Source organism: Triticum urartu, chromosome 1, assembly GCF_003073215.2.
Source record: "Triticum urartu cultivar G1812 chromosome 1, Tu2.1, whole genome shotgun sequence".
Classification (NCBI taxonomy): Eukaryota; Viridiplantae; Streptophyta; class Magnoliopsida; order Poales; family Poaceae; genus Triticum; species Triticum urartu.
The window spans coordinates 465,320,507-465,329,621 of NC_053022.1; the positions used below are offsets into that span (position 1 = coordinate 465,320,507).

At 41.9% G+C, this 9,115-nt stretch overlaps 1 long non-coding RNA gene across 1 annotated transcript; it reads left to right on the forward strand.

Moving 5' to 3' along the window:
• Window positions 1-4,251: 4,251 nt before the first annotated feature.
• Window positions 4,252-4,871, forward strand: LOC125535624. Its single transcript, XR_007294755.1, has 2 exons — window positions 4,252-4,373; window positions 4,466-4,871. It is a non-coding gene; the product is annotated as an uncharacterized LOC125535624 (long non-coding RNA).
• Window positions 4,872-9,115: the final 4,244 nt, after the last annotated feature.

Sequence of the window (9,115 nt, forward strand, 5' to 3'; positions counted from 1 at the left end):
GGGTCAATTTTGATAAAATAAAAGGACTGTCTTGCAATGTTTCAACAATCCACCTACCAACCTGATCATATCCCTTTGTCTTTCATCCAATGGCTCATATAGCAACGGAGCATTCGGTGCATGAATTGAGTTGGTGCACCTGATACGCTCTTAACCAATGTCAACTTCCTATCCCTAGGGGAAAATATCTGGTACTCCCATCCCTAGCGTGCTCCCGGTGCTCCAAACCTCGGTAGCACATTTTTAAGTGTTTAAAAAAATCTGAAAAAAATCTAGCACATTGACACAACATCAAAGTATGTTGTCAAAAAATATGAAACCAAAATTCGAAACATAGCTTGAAAAACATAAATGACAAATTCGACAGTAAATAGTACACAACATAAGTTGGGCTTTAGATTAGGCCCATTATCACATTGATGTCCATTTTGTCATTTTTGTATCTCAAACAATGTTTTGAATTTTGATTTGAATTTTTTTAACAACATACATTGATGTTATGTCAATGTGCTAGATTTTTTTATATTTTTTTGAACATTTTAAAATATGCTACTGAGATTGGAGCACCCTAGGGGTGGGAGGCAAGATATTTCCCCCTATCCCTAGCATTTACGTGCATGTTATTTGGTAAATGAGATATTAATAATAATTTAGTATTGTCTTTCATCCAAAATAAGTGACGCAACTTTAAATTAAGTTTAATTCAACATTAGTTTAAAATTGCGACACTTATTATGGATCGGAGGGAGTAATATATATATATTTATATATATATATACACACACACACATAGCTTGGCACAGAACTAGTTAAGGCTTAATAAACATTTAATGGTTTAAAGTTAATAAAAAATATGAAATAAATTGGGGAGCTTCACTATAATATAATAAGATGATCTAACGGTGTGATCGTAAAAATATGCATTTATGTGTCCTTGACGAAAAAAATAAGCATTTCAACTGATCAACATATACTAAACCATTTGTTCTTTTTGTTCAGGACACATCCAGTCATATTTTTTCAATCCCTACGTTGGATCATGTTATATTATAGGTGTGTTAGTTTAGTAGTTTTTTTTCAGGAGTTTTGAGAACTTTTACACCGTCAAAAATCTTAACTAGTTCTGTGGTACACTATTGTAAAAAAATCAGTGCTTCAATATTTCACTATAAAGCGAACCAACTTTTAGTTGGATGGTTAGGAGGACAGTGGTATCTCCAGCCCATCAGAGTTCAAGTACTGGTGCTCACATTTATCCTGTATTTATTTCAGAAATTTTGGCGATGCACGTTCAGTGAGAGACGTTTCCGTCAACAATATGTTGGCTCAGTCTCTCGAAGGTGCTTATCTATATCTATATCTATACTACTATATAGTGTATGAGTATTGAAGCATATAGGCCGTTCGATCTTTCCTATCGGACGGCTGAGAATCAGCGTGCTGAAATCTTGAGCAACGTGGCAGTGTAACCACCACCGGATTTTGTGATCCAACGGCCAACGTCCAAGGGATTCGCGGTGGGCCTTAGCGTTGTACCGTGCCCCCTTTTTATTAAACCGTTGTACTGTGTCAGGTGGCAGGCTTTGAAAAGAAGATATAGAAAATGATTCAAAGAATCGGGAGTCTTCTAGGAGTCTCGAACCATGGCAATGCATGTAGGGCAGAGCCCGGATAAAAAAGAGTGTGCTAATATTAGCACCTGAGATAGACAAAATGTTTTAGCTATAATAGAATAAAAAAAGGAGGAAATGGAGAAAAACACATTTGCTGAGAGGAGGTGCGCACGGTTCCAAAAAGAAGGTGTGCAAATTTAACATGTCCGAGAGTATATCCTGAACAAAAAGTTCCGGGTGTACATATCGTTGCAAGCTTGAAATACGAGATAATTAATGTTGTGCATGCAGAAATAAATAAGAAATTATATGTCAAACAAATATATGTTTTCTGCCGCTTCAAAAATTGCAATTTCTTAATGAGGCCACTTGCAAATCGTGATGCTCTACAAAAATGTATACATCGACCCAGCTTTGTATTTAGTGCATCTACCCGTCGTGGATTGATTGAGTATATACAATTTTTGTTATGCAAATGGTATTTATAAAAAGTAATCAGTCAACATAGAAATAGTACCTCTTGCATTTAGAAAATATAACTTGCTGTCCTACAAACCATCACAAAGTGTTTGTGTTTCTCTAAATTTTCTATTGATGTCGAGTTGTTTGTACAATGAAACATCCAAAGCAAATAGAGGATTAAAAGTATAGTTTTGAATAAAGTGTACTTCATATCTTGTATTAATGACAGTAAAAATGGAATAAACTATCTATGTTAAGAGAAAATAAAGAAAGAATAGTAAATAAAAAATAAAGAAAGAATATTATGGATAATAAATAAACCTAGCAGGACATCGAATAAACCCATGCAAGAATTCCGTAGGAAATATCGCCATCTATATGTTAAGAAAGAAAAAAAAAACATACCTTTTGACCGAATTAAAGGTTCAGTGAGTAGCTAGATAAGTCATAACTTAGTTTTGCCACACAATACACTTGATGGTCATTTAGGAAGGGACTAAGATTTTGTTACCACCCCCATATATGTCACATCTGTCTTTGATGGTATAATTTTAACTTTTAAGTGATTAATTGTAGTGAAATGATGTAAACATTCGGAGCTAAGTTATTTATGCAATCTTGACAATCGCTGGTTGTACATGCGAAGCATGTGCCATTTGCTATTAGAAGTAGGGTGTGACTGTGTGTTCATAAAGGTGAGTGTACAATGTTCTTAAAAAACATTTCACTACGAAGAAAACATCAACTGCATGGCAGGTCAATCATATCCTATAATTTCTTTGATGAGAAATGGGCAAATCCTAACTGACACTTCTTCTGCCAAAATGCTGCCAGCATTTCGCACAGGTAGCTCACGTACGATTTGTTTTGGGCCGGCCCATTTAGATAGCAAACGGTACTATACCGGTTTGGTTTCTCCAAAAAAAAACATAATACCGATTTGGGGACATTTCCAGACCCGTTTTGGGAACCTTCTTGGATGTTTCGGTCTAGCATTATTTTTATCTATTTTTATACCATTTTGTTCTATTTTTTATTTTTCCCAATTTTCTTAACAAATGTTTGGACTTTTAAGAAAAAAAATCATGTTTTAATAAATTTTAAAATTTCTGAAAAAATATATGAAATTTTTAAAGAATGTTCACAAATTTTGATAAAATGGTCACAAAACATTGAGAAAACGAAAAAACTAACGTCCACACGTGTGGCATCTTACACATCGCCCACACGTCTTCTTTACCACTCATTTTGCCACATGTGAACAAATGACATCAGCAGAATTTTTTTGGGTTTTCGGCTTAAAAATGTTTTATCTCCTAATTAAAAATCAAATTAAAAATCCGTTTTCATCATTAAATCCGTCTCGACGAGATCTTCAAAACTAGACCCCATATTGATATGTTTCGACAATTGTTTTTTACTCAAAAGTTGTTATGATGTTTACACTGTAGTTGTCATAGTGCTTAAACTAAAGTCAATTTTAGTTTGTAGAGGATGGCAATTTTAGTGTTTTGATGATGGCAACTCCAGTACTTTGACCATTAAAATAATTTTTTGTATGAACCATGGCAACTTTAAGTGCATGTATCATGGCAATTTTAGTTTATGGTTCATGGCAAGTCTATTTTCTTAATTTTCCGTTTTATAAATGTCAAAATTTACTTTTAAATGTAGAAGAAAATAGTTGTAACATATCATGACAACTTTAGTACGAACACCATGATAATTCATGTGCATGTATGCGGTGACGTGGCACAGTCTGTGTGTTATAGGGCGTGTGGGCGGATTCCGCTTCGACCACACGTGTGGATGTTAGCATTGTCCAAAAAAATCACGTTTTGTAGTGGATTCCAAAAGATGCCAACCGTTTGGTAATCTACTACTCTCGAGCTGTTGAACATATGCAATGTTTTTCTTTTTCTTTTCTTTTTGCGCCGAATCTAGCACGGACTCCTACCGTATCGTGCGCAATAGCCCGAAGAAAGATAGGGTCACGTGGATTTCCCTCTTCTTGCATTCTGACGTCGCAGCAGATTGCATATTTATCAATTTTCTTATTAAATACACCTATCCATCTGGTACGTTTGCAAGCTTCTATCTACTACGAATCTTGGACTTCCAAAGTCTATAAATACTGCATATCCTCTCTGACATAACAATTCTTGCTTCATAGCAAACCAAGTGGGGAAAGAAAAGTATACCTGAAACTTCGCCCAACGCCACCGATCATGGGTGCAAGAAATGCTATCATGTGCTTGGTGTTGATTCTTGTATTGTTCGCGGATCATGGCTCCGCAGGTTTCTGCTCCTCCCTCCGTCTCGGCGACAACCGACTACAGGTTCTTCATCATGGATATTCATGTTCATAAATGCGTGTTAATTCATTGCAGGATGCTGGGTGAATATCAATGGCGGCCCACTCTGCATAGGCTTTCTGTGCAAGGCGACTTGCTTGATTGCGGAGAAGATGTTTAATTCCGTTCTCAAGGAGCACAGGTGCGAGGGGACACCGCTCAATAGCGAATGCATGTGCTATCTCTGCGACAAATAGTCGGTTAACATGGGGGCTGAAGATAGCCTCGTGATTACAAAGTGTCAAACAAAGGGAATGAATAATTTCTACTTAGTAGAAACAAGTATCCTCAAATCCGATGCAGTTTCCTGCATTTTCAAATGCCGCGTCATCAATATGCATGCATACTCCAAGATTTCGCTGCAAAACAACAACGGGCATGTGGATGTCATGTCAATCGATGTACTTTCATGGACGAAAAGGCAGCTTCCTTCCTCACTGCACTTGAGCTTGTTTCACGGGGATCATGTTTTTCCCTGTCAAGAGTTATAGGTAGTCGGCAACAGAACTACTCCCTTCGTTTCAAAATACTTGTCATCAAAATGAACAAAAATGAATGTATCTAAAATTAAAATATATCTAGATATTACAGACTTTCAAGAAATTCACATGTTAATTAGAGTAAATCAAAACATATGAGCCGTTTATGTGGTGGGGCCGACTTATTACTGTCTAGATTAACCAATCTAATCAGAAAAAAAAATATCAGCCATTTATCTTGCGGGAACAAATTATTATGGTCTAATTTTTTCCCTCTTCATAGGAAGCCTAAACAGCAACGACCATCTCAATCTATCTTTCTGTCAAAAAAAAACATCAAAAAAAGAATCTGTCGACTCTCTCCCCCTGTACGTGAAGACCACATCTATCGACTCTCTCTCTCAAACGAAGGCAAGCTAATTTGGGCATGGATCTCGTTTTCTCAAGAATTTTATTGAATCAAAATTATTTTTTCTGGATCACATTTGTATTCTCGGACTATGTGTTCTTGATGTCTTTTCTTGCCGCTTTACACTTGAATCCACCACAACTTTCTCCTTTGGATTCCAGTTTAATTTTTTGGGTGCTCTTGAGGTATTGAATGCCGCCGAAGAAGGTCTCGAAGAGCAAGACTAGCTACTTTGGGGCGCGGGTGAAGCCGTCTGGGACTTCGATGCTGAGTTCCAGTGCGACGTGGCTGCACGTGGGCACGGCGTCGCCACTTGGCGTTTGAGGAGGAGGAGGAGGAGAGGAGAAGGACAAGAAGGACAAGGAGGAGGAGAAGCGGAAGCAGAAGAAGGAGAAGCAGAAGGAGAAGGAGGAGAAGCAGAAGGAGAAGGAGGGGGAGGAGGAGGAGGAGGAGGAGGAGAAGAAGAAGAGCCTGGCGAAAGTGACAAAGCGGTGTTGGCGGGGTTCACGCGGGAGCATCCAGAGTATGTCCAGGCCAAGCAGGAGTCCCATTGGAAGCGTGACGCCGAGCAGACGAAGAAGAAGAAGACGGTGAAGAAGGAGGATGAGGTCGGCCCCTCGACTATGATCCCCATCGAGTTTGACTCGTCGGGCTAGGATGACTCTGAGGAGGAGGAGTTTGAGACGCTCGACGACTCCGACGACCCCATCAAAGAGGAATTCTGGGAGCGGCTACAAAACGACAATGACTAGTTTTATGTATTATGTAGTTCAAGTAGACTCGGAGGAGTAGTAGCTTGATGTGATGTAGCAGTTTGAACTGTGTTTTTGTTTTGTTTTATGAACTATGCTTGCTTCAAATGAACTTGGTATGTTTGAATTTATGTTTGAAATGCTGAAGTAGTTCAACTTGTTTTACATCATCTATTGGAGCGCTAGTTTACATCATCTGTTGGAGTTGATCTGTTTTTAGTGATGTAAAAAACACTTTTTGGTGATGTATACTCCCTCCGTCCGGAAATACTTGTCGGAGACATGGATAAAAACTAATGTATCTAGAACTAAATACATCTAGATACATCCATCTCACCGACAAGTATTTTCGGACGGAGGGAGTATTTTACACCCACCACTTTTTGGTTTATGAAATACATCATCTATTGAAGATGCTCTTAGTTGCAATTGTTGACGGGTAAATTTGAGAGCAAACGAATGGGATCGCCCTGTCAATTATTGTTGACCGCTAATTGCGGCCCTGTCATGAATCTTCAGAGTAAATTGTAAGAAGATGCTTTCAACAAAAAATTGTAAAAAGAAACATTTATCGGTATTGTAGAAAGAAACGAACCAAGGGAACAGGTGTTATGTATTTCGCTTGATGTAGAGGCCGGGGTTATTCACCCTTTCTGAAAAAGGGAACCAGGGTTACTCATTAGGGCATCTATAGTTGGACTCAACCAATTCGAACCTGCGGGCGTGTCTAGACATGTCCGCGGACAGTGGCGGCCCGACTCTCATTTGTTCGCCATTCTAATCACAACCTTTATTTGCAAACTCTCAAATCCATACTAATCATGCAACGTTCATTTTATCATACATAGTACATGTTTACATGGAACAAACAAATTGCCTTGATCTATTTGTCATCATAAGAGATGTTGATGACCCCTGGCCATATGGACCAACCTCGTTGTAAGGGCATATTTATCCCCAAGGTGTTTTGGTGATTGATGACAATGCGTTTGCGGACTAATCGTGTGCCTTGAGTATTCCAGACATTTCATCGCTAGGCACAAGACGGTTGGGTGCCCCTCGAAGACTGTCGAACACGGCGTCTTTTCTACGTTTCTTTTTGGTGGATTTGAGTCGTAGGAAAGCCGTATTATTAAAAGGGGGTCCGCGTCGGAAAGGTTTGGGTGGAATCATCACGTACACGTCTCCTTCTTGTCCCCTCCTTTTCCCTTGGAGCTTCCTCCGCTTTCTCGCCTCCCTGGTTCTGGCTGTTGAGTTGGGCCGCAGTAGTACTGCTCCCAGGAGAGCGGTAGTACCGTAGGCACCAGCGGTAGTATCGTGCGGTGGTGCGGTAGTACCGCAGGTGCCCACGATAGTACCGCTCCCCTGGAGCTGCACTACCGCTGCCCACCAGGCTAGTACCGCTCCTTCGCGGTAGTAGGGGCGGATATAATTTTTACATCCGCACCTACCGCGGTAGTATCGCTTTCGCTCCGCGGTAGTACCGTGCTATGTTGTCAGGCAGTAGTACCGCCCCTCGGCAGTACTACTGTGTCGGGTTTTTGCTTCTTCCATTTCTTTGTAGAAGTAGGCACGGATGTTTCCTCCCCCCTGGCTAGGGGATTTCTGCCTCGCGGTAGTACTGCATGGAGGCGCGGTAGTACCACGCTCGCGGAAGTACCGCCCTCAGCTCCTGCGCGTCAGATCTGACCTTGTTGTTGCTGGGGTTGCGGCAGTACCGCGGGCCTGTACAGTAGTACCGCATGGCCGTGCGGTAGTACCGCTTGGTAACAAGTGGTAGTACCGCGAGGCCCTGCGGTAGTACCGCTGGCCGCGGGCTGGTAGGTGGGTAACGGTTGGATCTTTGTCCTACACTATATAAGGGGTCCCCTTCTTCCCCGTTGACTCATCTCTTCCAACCCTAAGCTCCATTATTGCTTTAAACTCCATTTTCGCCCGATCTCACTCCCTAGCCAATCAAACTTGTTGATTTGTTCGGGAGTGGTTGAGAAGGCCTCGGTCCACACTTCCACCAAGAGAAATTTGATTTCCCCCACTAATCCCTTGCGGATCTTGTTACTCTTGGGTGTTTGAGCATCCTAGACGGTTGAGGTTGTTGGGGAACGTAGTAATTTCAAAAAAATTCCTACGCACACGCAAGATCATGGTGATGCATAGCAACGAGAGGGGAGAGTGTTGTCTACGTACCCTCGTAGACCGGAAGCGGAAGCGTTAGCACAACGCGGTTGATGTAGTCGTACGTCTTCACGGCCCGACCGATCAAGCACCGAAACTACGGCACCTCCGAGTTCTAGCACACGTTCAGCTCGATGACGATCCCCGGACTCCGATCCAGCAGAATGTCAGGGAAGAGTTCCGTCAGCACGACGGCGTGGTGACGATCTTGATGTTCTACCGTCGCAGGGCTTCGCCTAAGCACCGCTACAATATTATCGAGGATTATGGTGGAGGAGGGCACCGCACACGGCTAATAGATCTCAAGGATCAATTGTTGTGTCTTTGGGGTGCCCCCTGCACCCGTATATAAAGGAGCAAGGGAGAGGGGCGGCCGGCCAGGAGGAGGCGCGCCACGGAGGAGTCCTACTCCTACCGGGAGTATGACTCCCTCCTTTCCTTGTCCAACTAGGAGAGAGGGAAGGAAGGGAGAGAGGAGAGAAAGGAAAGGGGGGCGCCGCCCTCCCTCCTTGTCCAATTCGGACTAGAGGGGGAGGGGGCGCGCAACCTGCCCTGGCCGCCCCTCCTCTACTCCACTTTGGGCCCATGAGGCCCATTAACCCCCGGGGGGGTTCCGGTAACCCACGATACTCCGTTTTACATCCGATAACTCCCGGAACCATTCCTGTGTCCGAATATAGTCGTCCAATATATCAATCTTTATGTCTCGACTATTTCGAGACTCCTCGTTATGTCCGTGATCACATCCGGAACTCCGAACACCCTTTGGTACATCAAATCAAAATATATAAACTCATAATGAAACTGTCATCGTAACGTTAAGCGTGCGGACCCTACAGGTTCGAGAACAATGTAGACATGACCGAGACAC